Here is a 15834-nt window from a genome sequence, read left to right on the forward strand (position 1 = left end):
AAGGTTCATTAAGCGCGCAATATCTGGGTGGATTTACTATTGTATCCACCTAGAAGGGCCTGTAGGTAAAACCTGTGCTTCCCTAGTCGCAATTAGTAGAAATATAGACTTCAGCTGTCACTAACCATTTTACTGCAGCCACAATAATTGACAGACAATGCCAATACCTGATTGGGCGCACATACAAAAAATTCCCACTGAATCTGCTAGGTACGTATAATGCACCACTCCGGTGAACACTATCCACAGGAATGGCTACAGCCACAAATAAGAATACAGCAAGGACTATGACAAAATGTGATTGTGCTGGTCACTTAATTCTCTGCCTATTTACACCAGACTACGCCTCAACACCTCAGACATTAGTATGAAGCAAAGACTGATGACAAATTCGGGCACGCTGAACACTCTGATGAATCCTGCAAAGTCATCACTGATCCCCAGCCTAAAGTCTCCTCCCATGTGGCCAGGGAAAGGCAGCTGCTACCTGATCCTGACCCTGGGGGTGGTATTCTGAGGGTGGATCACCTGGGGCCTCGCCCCACGCCACTTTCCAGCAGTGCACCTTGGGGTTAGTGTAGCCATCCCAAAGCCCTTGGGTCTGCAACCCATTTTTTGTTTCATTTCTTTATTTATGTGTTTCTGTGCTTTCTGCAGTTGTCCCCACTCCGCTTCCTGCTGCTTCATGTTTCCCCTGCCTCCTGCCTCCCATCCCGCCCACTTTCCTCTGATTGGGGCTTGCAGCCCTCTTCAGGACAACCTCCTAGTGCAGACCCTGCCTGTGCAGCTCTCAGCTAAGAGCCACAAGGCAAACGGCAACTCCTGTCTAAGCAGCTCCACTCCGTGATCGCCTGGGATGCCTGTCGCAGCCAACCTACAGCGACTGATAACGTAAGTGTGGTGTGGGTGGGGAGTACAGCCATTACTGTACTCCAGTAAAACCCCACCACTCTTAATACCTAATACCACATACCTATATGCACCCAGCCTAATTACGTAACTGGTATTAATCGTACTTTCATAATTGTATGTTTTCTTGGGGGTTTTGCCATTGGTACCCCAAAGTTCAAATCTGAGTCTTTTCCATTGTTGCGCCAAAGTAAATTCTGAGTGTTTTTCAGTGTTGCGCCAAAGTTAAATCTGAGTGTTTGCCACCTTTCTACCAAAGATAATTCTAGGTGGTTTTCATTTGCTCCGCTCTAGTTGAATCTGAGTGTCTTCAAATTGCTGTGCCAATTCAAATCTGAGTGTTCCCAACTATTATACCAAAAGTTAAATTGAGGTGGTTTTCAACTGCAGCCCCCTAGTTGATTCTGAGTTTCCTTACATTGCTCTGCCAAATTTAAATATGAGTGTTTTCCATTGCTGTGCCAAAGTAAAATTTAATTGTTTGACATTGTTGCGTCAAAGTTAAATATGAGTGTTTGCCACTACTCTACCAAAGTTAATTTTAGATAGTTTTCATCCACTGTGCCCTAGTTGAATCTGAGTGTCTTTACACTGCTGTGCCAATTTAAATGTTAGTGTTTTCGTTTACTATGCCAAAGTTACATCTGAGTGGTTTCCACTATTCTACCAAAGTTAAATCTAGGTGGTTTTCAACTACTGCAACCTAGTTGAATCTGAGAGTTTTCCATTGCTGTGCAATTTTAAATCTTCGCGTTTACCACTATTGAACCAAAGTTAAATCTAGGTGGTTTCCACTGCTGGACCCTAGTCAAATCTAAGTATTTTGCCATTCCTGTGCCAAATTAAATCAAGGTGTGCTCCTTTGCTAGACCAAAGCTGATTCTAGGTGGCTTTCGATCGCTCTGCCATAGTAACATCTAGGTGTTTTCCAATGATGCAAAGGTTCATTAAGCGCGCAATATCTGGGTGGATTTACTATTGTATCCACCTAGAAGGGCCTGTAGGTAAAACCTGTGCTTCCCTAGTCGCAATTAGTAGAAATATAGACTTCAGCTGTCACTAACCATTTTACTGCAGCCACAATAATTGACAGACAATGCCAATACCTGATTGGGCGCACATACAAAAAATTCCCACTGAATCTGCTAGGTACGTATAATGCGCCACTCCGGTGAACACTATCCACAGGAATGGCTACAGCCACAAATAAGAATAAAGCAAGGACTATGACAAAATGTGATTGTGCTGGTCACTTAATTCTCTGCCTATTTACACCAGACTACGCCTCAACACCTCAGACATTAGTATGAAGCAAAGACTGATGACAAATTCGGGCACGCTGAACACTCTGATGAATCCTGCAAAGTCATCACTGATCCCCAGCCTAAAGTCTCCTCCCATGTGGCCAGGGAAAGGCAGCTGCTACCTGATCCTGACCCTGGGGGTGGTATTCTGAGGGTGGATCACCTGGGGCCTCGCCCCACGCCACTTTCCAGCAGTGCACCTTGGGGTTAGTGTAGCCATCCCAAAGCCCTTGGGTCTGCAACCCATTTTTTGTTTCATTTCTTTATTTATGTGTTTCTGTGCTTTCTGCAGTTGTCCCCACTCCGCTTCCTGCTGCTTCATGTTTCCCCTGCCTCCTGCCTCCCATCCCGCCCACTTTCCTCTGATTGGGGCTTGCAGCCCTCTTCAGGACAACCTCCTAGTGCAGACCCTGCCTGTGCAGCTCTCAGCTAAGAGCCACAAGGCAAACGGCAACTCCTGTCTAAGCAGCTCCACTCCGTGATCGCCTGGGATGCCTGTCGCAGCCAACCTACAGCGACTGATAACGTAAGTGTGGTGTGGGTGGGGAGTACAGCCATTACTGTACTCCAGTAAAACCCCACCACTCTTAATACCTAATACCACATACCTATATGCACCCAGCCTAATTACGTAACTGGTATTAATCGTACTTTCATAATTGTATGTTTTCTTGGGGGTTTTGCCATTGGTACGCCAAAGTTCAAATCTGAGTCTTTTCCATTGTTGCGCCAAAGTAAATTTTGAGTGTTTTTCAGTGTTGCGCCAAAGTTAAATCTGAGTGTTTGCCACCTTTCTACCAAAGATAATTCTAGGTGGTTTTCATTTGCTCCGCTCTAGTTGAATCTGAGTGTCTTCAAATTGCTGTGCCAATTCAAATCTGAGTGTTCCCAACTATTATACCAAAAGTTAAATTGAGGTGGTTTTCAACTGCAGCCCCCTAGTTGATTCTGAGTTTCCTTACATTGCTCTGCCAAATTTAAATATGAGTGTTTTCCATTGCTGTGCCAAAGTAAAATTTAATTGTTTGACATTGTTGCGTCAAAGTTAAATATGAGTGTTTGCCACTACTCTACCAAAGTTAATTTTAGATAGTTTTCATCCACTGTGCCCTAGTTGAATCTGAGTGTCTTTACACTGCTGTGCCAATTTAAATGTTAGTGTTTTCGTTTACTATGCCAAAGTTACATCTGAGTGTTTTCCACTATTCTACCAAAGTTAAATCTAGGTGGTTTTCAACTACTGCAACCTAGTTGAATCTGAGAGTTTTCCATTGCTGTGCAATTTTAAATCTTCGCGTTTACCACTATTGAACCAAAGTTAAATCTAGGTGGTTTCAACTGCTGCACCCTAGTCAAATCTAAGTATTTTGCCATTCCTGTGCCAAATTAAATCAAGGTGTGCTCCTTTGCTAGACCAAAGCTGATTCTAGGTGGCTTTCGATCGCTCTGCCATAGTAACATCTAGGTGTTTTCCAATGATGCAAAGGTTCATTAAGCGCGCAATATCTGGGTGGATTTACCATTGTATCCACCTTGAAGGGTCTGTAGGTAAAACCTGTGCTTCCCTAGTCGCAATTAGTAGAAATATAGACTTCAGCTGTCACTAACCATTTTACTGCAGCCACAATAATTGACAGACAATGCCAATACCTGATTGGGCGCACATACAAAAAATTCCCACTGAATCTGCTAGGTACGTATAATGCACCACTCCGGTGAACACTATCCACAGGAATGGCTACAGCCACAAATAAGAATACAGCAAGGACTATGACAGAATGTGATTGTGCTGGTCACTTAATTCTCTGCCTATTTACACCAGACTACGCCTCAACACCTCAGACATTAGTATGAAGCAAAGACTGATGACAAATTCGGGCACGCTGAACACTCTGATGAATCCTGCAAAGTCATCACTGATCCCCAGCCTAAAGTCTCCTCCCATGTGGCCAGGGAAAGGCAGCTGCTACCTGATCCTGACCCTGGGGGTGGTATTCTGAGGGTGGATCACATGGGAGGAGATGGCTCTTAGGGGAGAGTGGTGCCTCCAGCAGGAGAGAGGCGGTATACTTCTCTTTCTTGTGAGGACGATCCCTTCATTCCAGAGTTTTTAATGGCCTGCTGTCATTATTCAGGACCATCTCATTTTAAAACTCTGAGAGCCATTTTGCATAAACAAAACCCCATTCAATTTTCATGTGCACATGGTAAACCTAAAATATATGATGTTTATGGTGAGTGTATTTCTAGTGCAACTGTTCAACCATGTGACTTAAAATCAATTGAAACTTTCTTGGTCTCCAAGTCCCAGGAAGCCTCAGTACTGTGCTGAGGAAGAGCAGCACGGAGTTCATGTGGAGGAAATGTGACCTCAAGAGTAATGTGCAGTCTAGTTGTCACAAACCTATTCAGCTATGTGGGAGCTTTATATTCCCAGATCACCTGCAGCAAGAGCAATGAAGAAGGAGAGAGAAGGAAGGCTGCAGAGCGAGCGGAGCGGGAAACATGACCGGTGGCAGAGGAAAGCCCATGAAGAGCCCTGGGGAGAATGGGAGATGCCGGCCAGAGGCGGATTGGCAGCGTTCAGGATGGGAGGAGAGGAACTCCGGGAGAGAGAAAGCTGATGGTGCGTAGTAGGGCTATCAGAGGAGACACAGTCCTGCTGAGGGAAACGTGGGACCGGCATGGCCTAAGCCAAAATACATTGCCAAAAGAACAACAGGGGCAAACATGGTATAATTCCCCATCACATGTGAAGCCTGGAACCAGCATTGCCATGAGCCAAGAGAGATTGTGAGAGAAACAAAAAGACAAAAATTGTACAATTCTCCTGACACGAAATGTCAGTTGGGAGTTACATGCAACAAGCATTGCCAAGAGAGTTTGAGAGAAATGTTGACAGACAGAGCTTGAACAACCCCTCATATATGGGATGTCAGTATGGGGGAAATTGGCACAAGTAACAACTGAAGTCAACAAAGGTGTGCTGTTGAAGGAGCATAATTGTGTGAAACCTAAGGAAGATGTGAATGTTGCAGAAAAGCCTGATCAGACTATCGGGTTATGAACCTTTTTGGAAAGAGTGGCCAAAAGGGGAGATAGTTCTGGCAGGAGAGTTAACCAGGATATTAAGAGTTTTCAGTTGAGAGGTTTCTGGCAGGAGAGTGTACCAGGTAACTCACTTTGAATTGGTGTATTGAAAAGAGACTTGGGTATATTAAGTTGTTATTCCAATTGAACATTTTGTCAACCAGAGACTTTGAAAACACTTGCCTTTTGCCATACTTGAATCACTATTGGAGAAAAGGAATTTGTTGACCCATCCGGAAAAGTAGGAAAGACTTTCCTCTACCATATTCCAGACAGTGTTATGCAAAAGACATTTTGTTTTGCCATTCTGAAAAAATAGGACAGATGTTCTCCTTTATCCTATTCCAACCAGTGTTGTGGAAAATATATTTTGTTCTCCCATTTAAAAAAACTAGGAAAGACTTTCTCTTTGCTATATTCCAACCAGTGTTGTGGACAGAACATTTGTTTGGTCATCCTGAGGAGAGTATTAGGTAAAATAGACATTTGCGTTCCCTTTAAGAGACTGGTCTTGACACAGAATATTGTGAACCATCATCCTGAAATAATGCTGGAATAATCCAACAGAAGGGAACCAAGTCCTTGATGCAATAATTGTTTTGGTTGAAGTTATATGTTTGAAACAAAAAAACAAAAAAAACAACAAATAAATAAATAAAAGAAAAATAAAATAAATATTTTTGACTTTTTTCCCATTTCTGTTGAGTTGAACTTTGAAATATTTACTATGCACCTTTTGTTTATGTATGTTAGTGTAAGGGTCAGATTTAGTTTGGACACAAGGTCAGCCTGTTTTAGTTTTAGTTTCACAGGAAGGGACATTCACGTTAGGATGGGAAAAGTTAGGCCTTCATCCAAACCCCTTCCTGTTAATAAAATGGCAAATCCTCAAAATGTTACCACTTCGTGTCCACCTCTCATTTCTGACCCCTCACAACACATAGCAAGTCCCTAGCACTCACGCAATCTCCTGACTCCTCTCAGCATCTACCCACATGCTCGATCTCATGGGTTGCTCTCAAACGGAACCTGGCCAGCCTCGCTATGCATTTTTTGGCCAAATGCACGCACACATTCTGATCTTATTCCTGACCTCCAACACTCTGGACTTCGGTCCCCAAAGGCGTTCCTACTGCCTGCGCATTGAGACTATAATAATGGTAAAAGGTGCTATATAAATTACAAGTACAATACAGTACTCATCTGAGTTGCCTCTCCCTAAAGTTTGGACTAGTGAATACATCAATGAGGCCACATGTCCCCGAATTGTCATTCGTGACGTGGTCCTACCTAGGTCCTCCCCACCGAGTCCTCCATTTCTGAGTTTACCCATTTTCATAATAATATTCTTCAGTGTTCTATTTTGAAAAAATGATTAACAAACAATCCTTTTCTTCCTGTGTACTATTTCAAAGTGAATCCATTTCCCATCTACTATCTGGTGGTCTATCCAGAGAATTCCACTTAGTGCCAAGATGGCCAGTAGAATTTCTTTTGTCAAGAATCAACTTAGGGTTGAACCATAATGAGGCTTTCCCTATTACATAAGGATCCAGTACCATTCTTTGCAACATTTCCTTCCAGCGCCATCTTATACATTCCGTTGGTTCGGTCTGATCTCCCTTTTTCTTCAACACTGTGGTCTGTGAGGTAAGTTAATTTGCTTGATGTGTGTGTGTGAGAGAGAGGGATGCCGTTGTCTGCGCGTATGTGAACGTGTGTGTAAGAGTGTGAGAGGTGCAGGTGCCTGCGAGTGTGTGTGTGTGTGTGTATGGGCGCGACCATGTGCATGTGTATATATGTGCTTGTGTGCATTGGTCTGTGTAGGTGCACGGTGTAGGTGCAGGACACTCAGGGCACCCAGGCTGATGTTTTGTTTATGGGTAAATTGGCATATTTTGGTGGCACCAGCATTATTAATGTGTCTTCAAGTAGCAATGAAGACCTATTGGCAGCACCAGTATCACGAAAGTGTTTTAAGTCGAAATGCTGACTTGTATTGGTGGCACGGGCACCAACATCATAAAGGGGTTTTAAGTGGCCTGACACATAAGAAGCACATCAGTAGCATGGACCTTATGCTCCAATTCCAGAGCTAGTTTTACTGTTTATTCCAAAGCAAAGGTTTAACTCCATACCAGCATTATGAAAGGGATATTGAGTGCAATGCTGGCATATGTTGGCAGTGCCAGTGTCATTAAAGTGTTTTATGTGGCAATGATGATCTATATTGCTGGTATCAGCATCATAAATGTGGTTGACAATGATTACATGTAGCGGGGACCCCGCGAATGGTAACCTATTCAGATTTAAATGGACTTATATTGTTTGCCATCACTTTGTTAGTGTCTAGATTGTGCTCATACGAAGCTATTCAGTCTGTTAAAGAGTGGAGCGTTGCTGTTGTGTTTCAAATGAGAGAGCATAGCAGTGTGTGGGGTGTGGGCTTGTAGGAGCCCCCTAATGTCTGTGTAGGCATTGGTACAGTGATGCATATTTTCAGACTGTGTAGGATAGATAAACTGCTTCAGGGAGCAAACGTTCTGGATTTCTATCCATGTATCGGCGTATCAGTGACCGTTGCCACTGTGATATTAGTTATTGGCGATGAGATATTGGTATGTATGTCTGTATGCAGGTATGTGATTTATAAAGCGCAGACCCATCTAGAGATCAATGAAGTGCTGTGTATGGTGGCGCAGATGTCACAGGGTAATCAAGTATATAGTGCAGTTCCTCCGAGAGAGGAACGTTTGCTTCTTACACGTTTTTACTAAAGGACAGATCTTTGAGTAGATAGGAAGCTGGTGGTGGTAGAAGTGGGTTATTTAGGGCAATGTATATTTAGTTTGTCCTGAAGGGATTTCTGCCCCTTGTGTTGATAGATCTCTGTTCAAAGACAAAGAGGTCTTTGAACCACACGCTGCACTCCACCGGGATCAGTGAAGAGTCGAAAGCGTTGGTGATAGGTGACCCATTGCGCATAGGAAACCAGTTGCTCTTTGAAAACTTCAGAGTCTTTGAGTCGGGTATACACTAGAAGGCTAGTTCTTTCAGATAAACCCATGCATGTGACAGACAGAAAGCATGGCATAGTATGTGGGGGTGGAAAAAGGTATGTCCTAGCTACTATGTTATTATATGTTAAGGTATGGTATGTTATTTGTATAGCAAAGGTCAGCAGTTATTATGGACTATTGTTGTCTGATCTTGCTACGTTTTATGTTACCACCTGAATCTCCGCTGTCTGTGTTGTGCCTGTTTGAGCATCTCTCGAAATAACTGAAAATGGGGTCTAACATGTGACGATTGCTGTGGCATATTATGTAAGTGGTGTTTTATAGAGTATATTTGTCATTTTCTTGTGTGTTTATAAATATGTATAGTGTGCTGTGTTCAGAAGACTTGTTAGATTGGTGTTGCCGAAGGCGTGTTCTTGTGCAATGTGCCACTTTATAGATGTTGAGATCTTTGTGTGAGGTTACGTCACAAAGCTCATGAGGCAGTCTAAAGGATTGCACAGGCCACTAGACATGCCTGAAGGAGTAGTGTGCTGTTTCCAGGTCCGTGTAGTCTTGTGTTTATGGAGGCTGCTGAAATGTGCTGCGAATGTGCACTGAGACACTTGCACTCTTAAACACCTTTTCCCAGTTGCCTGTGTCTGAGAGGGAGGCAGCACATTAGAGGCCACCGGAACCATTGACTCTTGGTATGGGGGAACGGGGTCAGCCATCTCCCTTTACTAGGCCACCTGCCACCCTATCATGAGGGAGTCTCGGAGGCAGTATATAGGGTTGTGGCGCGCTCTGTCTCCATCCTTGCCTTTATTCCTCACATCACCACCCGTGCACGGTGACGTGTCGGGAGTCCTCTGGAGTGGGTACAATGCTAGGAAATAACATCCCTTTGCTTCACCAACCGGTATAGTCTCTGAGTGTCCCTGACAGTGCTGGCTCTGCGTGAAGGGTGTACCTCTCGTGATGCCCACCTAGCACCCGTGTGGGATGGACCTCCTGCTGGGATGCTTCGTCCTCTGGCGGGGGCTCTCCTGGGCCGTCTCCAGCTCCTCTTAGATTGGTGTTTTCCCTTTTTGGCAAAGTCAAGAAAAACCTTGGGGCATCCAATTTCCTCCATTGGGACTGTCATGGTCGTCGGACTTGGGTTTTCCAACCACACATGCCATGGCAGCTTCTTGAATCATGACAAATTCCTGGCAATTAGGTCTAGGCCTCGATGAGCAGCGACCAGGGTGCCCTCTTGGTCCACCACGGTCCATGGTGTATCATCAAACAGTAGTGTCAGCTTCACTCGGTTTCGGTTGTTAAGTACCAAAACGTGATCACCCACGCGAAAGTGTGATGTTATGGCATGTCTCTTGCCCCTCATGTGTGCATTAGCTTTTAGCCATCTGAACTGCACCTGCTGCTGGTCAATGTTTTTCACCGGGATTGACTTGTGGTGAGGTATAGAGAGTTTAGGACCGCCTTGAACTTGAGGTCGGATTATAATTGTTCTTTTATAACGCGCTTAACACCAGCGAGTGGATTCTAAGCGCGGGATCAGGATTTGAACCTGTGTTGCGCTCCGTTGTCTTGCTTCCAAGACAAACAGGTTGCCCCTGAGCTATTCTTTCTCTCCCAGAATGGTGGGGTGTCTGTAGACATGCTTGGGGTGAGTCTATAGTTCCTCAGTAACTGGTAGAGTTCCAGTTGCCAGGGCAGACCTTGGGCTTTGGCAATGCAGAAAGTCTTGTTCAGAGTCTGCATGAACCGTTGTACGTCTCCTTTCGCCTGAGGCCAGCAGGGTGTAATGCGGTGATGCTGAACTTGTAGGTCCTCCAGGTATTTTTGAAAGTCTTTTCCCTGAAATGGAGGGCCGTTATAGCTTTTTACCGACTGGGGAGGGCATGTGTCGTAAATTATTTTTCCATGACCAGCAACACTACCTCTGCAGAGGTAGACAGCACTATCTCCACCTCAGGGTACCTGAGTAGTTGTCGATAGCTACCAATAGGTACACTCCCTCCTGGATTGTGCAGAAGTCGGTACTGATGGACTCCCATCAAGTTTTTCCTCGAGGGGAAGAACGGATGGGATCTGGTCTCGGAGGAAGCACCCGATGCTTGACATGGTAGGCCGGAGGTTATGACTTTGTCCACCTCCGACAGGAACCACACTCTGCTTCTCTGCTTCTGAAGCATGATTTAAGGCACGCTAGGCCTTTGTGTCCGTCATGGGCGAGAGCAACAATCCTGTCTTGGAAGCTATTAGGGATGACAGTTCATGCCACTCTGAGGAGGAGGCCATCTGACATGATGGAGAGTTCATGGTGGACTGGAATAATTCCTGTCAGGAACCCTTGAGCAGCTTTTGTGCGGTTGTTGTTGTGTCACAGGAATGAGTTCCAGTCACCTGACATCACTGTGTTTTTTGTGAGATCGCAGCATGGGTCTTGGAGGGATGTTTCCGCATTGTTAAATAGGCTGATGGCCTTAGGTTTCATCATGTGGACCACCTGGCAGATGTGGTCTTCGGTTTCTATGGACTCAGCACTTCTGCTGCCGTCGCCAGCCGCGGATGTCACAAAAGGAAATCTGTAGAGTTGTTCACCCCAACCTGGTAAGTGCTGTGGAATTCATACTGCTGTAGGTGTAGGAGCTATTTTACTATCCGTGCCGGCGGATGAGGTGTAGAACCAGTAAAGATTGGGATCAGTGGCCTGTGGTCTGTTTATGTGGTGAATCATCGGCCATACAGATAGAGATGGAAGTGGTGGCAGCCCAGAAGGACTGTAATGGCTTCCTTTTCTATGTGCGAGTATCTCTGCTCGGTGGGGGTGAGTGCCAAGAGAGTCCTTGATGGCCTGGAATGCTTCTTGACACCTATGTCCCAATGCCACTTCATGGAGGTCTTTGTCAAGTCTTGCAAAGGTTCTGAGAGTGTAGCTAGCTAGTTGATGAAACGGCCACAGTATTTTACCATCCCCAGGAAGCTTCTGACTTTGTTGGGCATCATAGTGGGTGATGCTGCTTTTATATCGGCTACTTTGAGAGGGTCTGCTGAACCTGCCCTACTGTTGAATATGTAGCCAAAAATGTTTTTCTCCCTTAAGAACCTCATATTTTTCTCTATGTAGGGGGAGTCCTGCGTCATCCAAACAGTCCAAAAGCACTGCTAGTCATGAAAGGCGTTCCTCTGTGTGAGCTGCAAATATGAGGATTTGGTCGCTGACATTGAGAACCCCTGGGAGTCCCTGCAGGACTGTCTGGATGGCGTGTTGGAAGACATTGGCTGCAGAGTAGATGCCAAAATTCAATTGCTTGGACCTTTGCATGCCGAGGTGGGACGAAAAAGTGGTGATGTAGTGGGAGTCCTAGTGGAGCTTTAACTGGTGGTAGGCAGTGTTTAGGTCTAGTTAAGAGAATATTCAGAACCCTGATAGATCCATGATAATGTCATCAAATGTGGGGGTGACATGTTCTCTGATCATGGCAGTGCTGGGAAGACGCATGTCGATGCACACTCGTACCTTCCCGGGCTGTATCGGGTTGTGGGTGACGACCATGGGGGAAACCCAAGTAGTAGGTCCCATCACTTTTTCGATAATTTCTGCTTTCTCCAGTTCTTGGAGTTCTTTGGCCACTAGGCGCTGCATGTCAAATGGCGTCCTTCTCTGCCGTACTGCCTTGGGTTGAACTGATGTGTCAATGTGGAGGTTTACCAACCGACCCTTTAGGCATCCAATGCTGTCTAGCATGTTGGGGTGTTTAGCGAGGAGGGTCTGAACTTCATCGGCTGTGGACACATCGCAGATGAATTGTGGGAGGTCTAGGTCTTCAGCAGCCTCCCGAATCAATAGGCATTCTAGTCACGTGTTGACAAAAACAAATTTTGACTGTATGCTGACATCTCCTCTTGTGATCTCCATGCAAAAACACCCCATGATGGGCAGGAGTTTCTTGCTGCCATAGGCATACAGGAGAGTGTCAGTGGCTTTTAGAGTTGGACGGGGGACATCCGCATGAATGTTCTGTGAGACATGACATTGGCATTGACAGATGCCCCTTTGTCGATGGTTACCGTGGTGGTTTGACCGGCAATGTTAACTAAAACCACAGCAACAGTTGCGGCTCCAGCTGCCTCTGAAGCGTAAAGCTAGATAATCTGCCTTATTCTATTCTCATTACTCTTATACTCTCAAGGGCTCTCAACCCCCAGTAGTGGAAGGTGGGAGGGCTGACCCCTCACACAGTGTAGGTGTTGTTGGACTCTGGGGAGGTGCAGAATTGGCTGCAGCAGATGAGAAGCAGAGAGAAAGTCCTTCAGACATCAGAGGATAGCCAATACGAGCAGACAAGAAACAACCAAGGCAGTGAAGAGAAAAGGGAATGGGGTACAACACAGGCAGACAGTTTGGCTGTTAAAAATGTCATACACAGAATCTGAAGAGTTTCCCACGATGACAGTGGAACCTCAGTGACATTATGAGCACGTTGCTATTACAGTGTTTCATGCAAAGAACAACAACAGCAGGTGGCCAGCCCGACAGGTTACAAAGTCTGTGCAGGAGTAAAAATGTCCCACAAATTATTCAACCGCTTTACGGTCTCACACCTAGAATTAGCTTATGTGGGTGTCAACCTCTTCTTTTGGGTAATGGGTGGGGTTGTAAATGGCAGGGTTGTAATTGGCATTCCGGTGAGTGAACCACAAGTCCTAACTATATCTAGTAGAAGCAACATAGAATAGGTACCACTTTGAATATAATGTTTCTTTTTCTTTTCCCAGCGATCAGAGCCCCAGGTCCACGCCACAATTTCCATGGAGCCTATTTAGAAGATCTGTCATTGTTCATAATTCAATCATTCATTCATTCATTCATGCTGTTAGTTGCTCTTCACAAGTTGACAATTAATGCAGAAGACTTCTTTGTGAATGTGGCAATTCTAAGAGTCAGTTCAGTTTTCTGTAGTGTTCTCTGAGAAATCACAGGACTGCTCACCACGACTTGCAAATCCAATCGGAACAGCAATCTCAAAGTCTTTCAGTTTTATTAATTAGAAGCAAAAACATAGAAAACAGACAAGGTTTTGTAATAGTATGCCAGAGGACGGGTGGGGGGCGGGGGGACATCAACAGTATCACAAGTTATCAGAGTACCTATGGCTGTAGGGAAGGTATGGTATCACAAGTATGACACTAACACAATGGAAGCAATTTGTAAAAACCTTTATTGAAAATGCTGTGGTCGAAGCAACTCCTATGTTGCCCTATAACTAAGATGGGAGTAGTCTCGACCATCAAATGATAAACAAAGCAGTCCAGGAAGAGTCTGTCAAATCAAAAACGGCCTATGCTAACAAAACCTAATGCCTGCCCTATGTCTTGTACAAAAAATGTAAAAAGGAGAAATGTATGCAAAGGAAAAATCAGTGTTTAAAAGAAGAAAGGTAGTTGAACCAGCTCCCCTCCTCTCATTAAACTTCACGGAGTAAGGCTGTCCTTGTGGGCAGGATGACACACCCTGGCTCGGTTTCAAACACTCTAAACAGTTCCAAACCGTGTATTGAGGCCCGCCTGGCCTTCCATGTTAAGGTCTCTTTCTTGACTTTCAAAATTGTATTCCAATGTAAAGTTCACAAAGGTCCCCCTCTCCCGGGCTCAGACCCTACAGCACACAGTTCACGTAGGACCCCTCTGCCGGGCTCAGACCTTACAGCACACAGTGCACGTAGGTCTCCCCTCGGTCGGGTTCAGACCTCTCAAGTCACAGTTTAACACACATTTACTGGGTGCTCCCTTCCCCAAGCTTATTGTACTTCTGGTCTCCCTCGATCGGGCTCGGACCCCTTTCAGATGTCTAAGACTTTCAAATGCATGGGGCTCTTACAGACCACTGTAGGACCACTTTGACTCAAAGTTCACGTTTACTCTTTCCTAATTCACTTTCGGTTTATAGCTTCAAACAATGTTCCTTTCACAGAGACTTTCGAATGGGCTACTTCCTTTTGCCAGACCACTCCGTTACTTAGTATCGCTGATCTCACAGCTGCCTTTTACTTAAAAGTTCATTCACAGGTCTGCCTTTCTTCCTGTCTCATCCACACGCCTGCAGTCTTCACTTGTGATATAATGTTGCTACTTCATTCGCTTTAACACACACCAGTCTCCCAGGTTGCTTGCCAACTCACCAGCTGTGTGGACTTGTTTCTTGTTTTGCTATTTCCAATTCACTAGTCAAGGTTAGTACCACAGGCTTGGCCTCACCTCCCCAACTCTACCGTTTAACCGGGAGGGTAGCTGGTGTCCTTGAAACACAATGCAATCTTCACTTGTGGGATCTGACCTTCTACACGTGTCTTTCGCGGTCTGGAGCCAATGACCTCCAATAGGGAACCCTTGTGGTTTTCAGCCCACTGCTCTCGTCTCTTGGTCTGTTGCTCTGCTCCAGTAGGTGTGCCTTCATCCCGGAGGTTCTGATCATACTTGTGTTCCGCCTTGTTCAGAGTGTGTCTTTAGGTGCTGCCTTTTATTTGTGTAAGGAGAGCTAACTGGTATCAGTTGTATGCACTTAGTGTAAAGTGCCTGACTTTGCCTGACCCGATTAACAGGACATGTCCAGTATGATGTGAGAGAGTTAGTCTGGTTATTCTCAGTCACCCTTTTCCTTGGCCCAGTGTTTGTGTAAAAATGCGGGGGTAGGGGGAGTTGGGACTTCGGAAAATCCTACAAAATAGGATGGGGTAGATGAACAAAAAAGGGGGGAATACTGCATCGGCTGTCTCACCCCCACTCCCCAAAAATCCCTCACCCAGTTGATCCTCCCGCACTGGTCCACCCCCAGGAACTGGATCCAAAAGCGATGGCCGTGTCCTGGACACCTGGATGACAAATCCCTGAGGACTAGCGGGTGAGACACCCTTTGGGTTCACACAAGGGCCCATCCGAAAACCTTCCCCCGGCAATAACGGAGGACTCAAACCTGGGGCAAGTTGTACTGTCTTTTATTTTCCAATAGACAGGGATTTTACAGAAAACCACAAATCTTCGGCAATCTCAGCGTTAGAGCCTGTGTCACCCAGTTTTGTATCGTGGTGACGTGCAAACATTAACATCATCTGGATTCCCACTGGTCTTGTCATGTCGGGAGGCTTTGCCTGAGACTTGCACACAAAACTATCTATTACTTTAAGCCAGGGTCACACGAACCCCATTGGCCCGTGCAACATTCTACACCACTCCATGATCTGTGCATCTGGATTGGCTGGAGCGATTCCCCCCACCAGACCTGGGACCGTGTTTCGTTCATAGCGCTCGGTGCAACTTTTCAAGGTAATGAGAAAGACTGTGTCCCTATTGTTGCCACTGGTCTGATCACATAGCCTGAGAGAGTGCCTGCAGGTTGCAGTTTTCGGTGTACAACGCATGTATCAATCTTGTCTGCTTCGTTGGTAACAGCTCCTCTTCACACCATTAGTGAAAAGCCATTGTTCGGCTCTGCTGAATCACGTGTGTGAGGACCACAAAACTTA

The sequence above is a fragment of the Ambystoma mexicanum genome, chromosome 4q, assembly GCF_040938575.1.
Source record: "Ambystoma mexicanum isolate Mex_15411 chromosome 4q, UKY_AmexF1_1, whole genome shotgun sequence".
Taxonomy (NCBI): Eukaryota; Metazoa; Chordata; class Amphibia; order Caudata; family Ambystomatidae; genus Ambystoma; species Ambystoma mexicanum.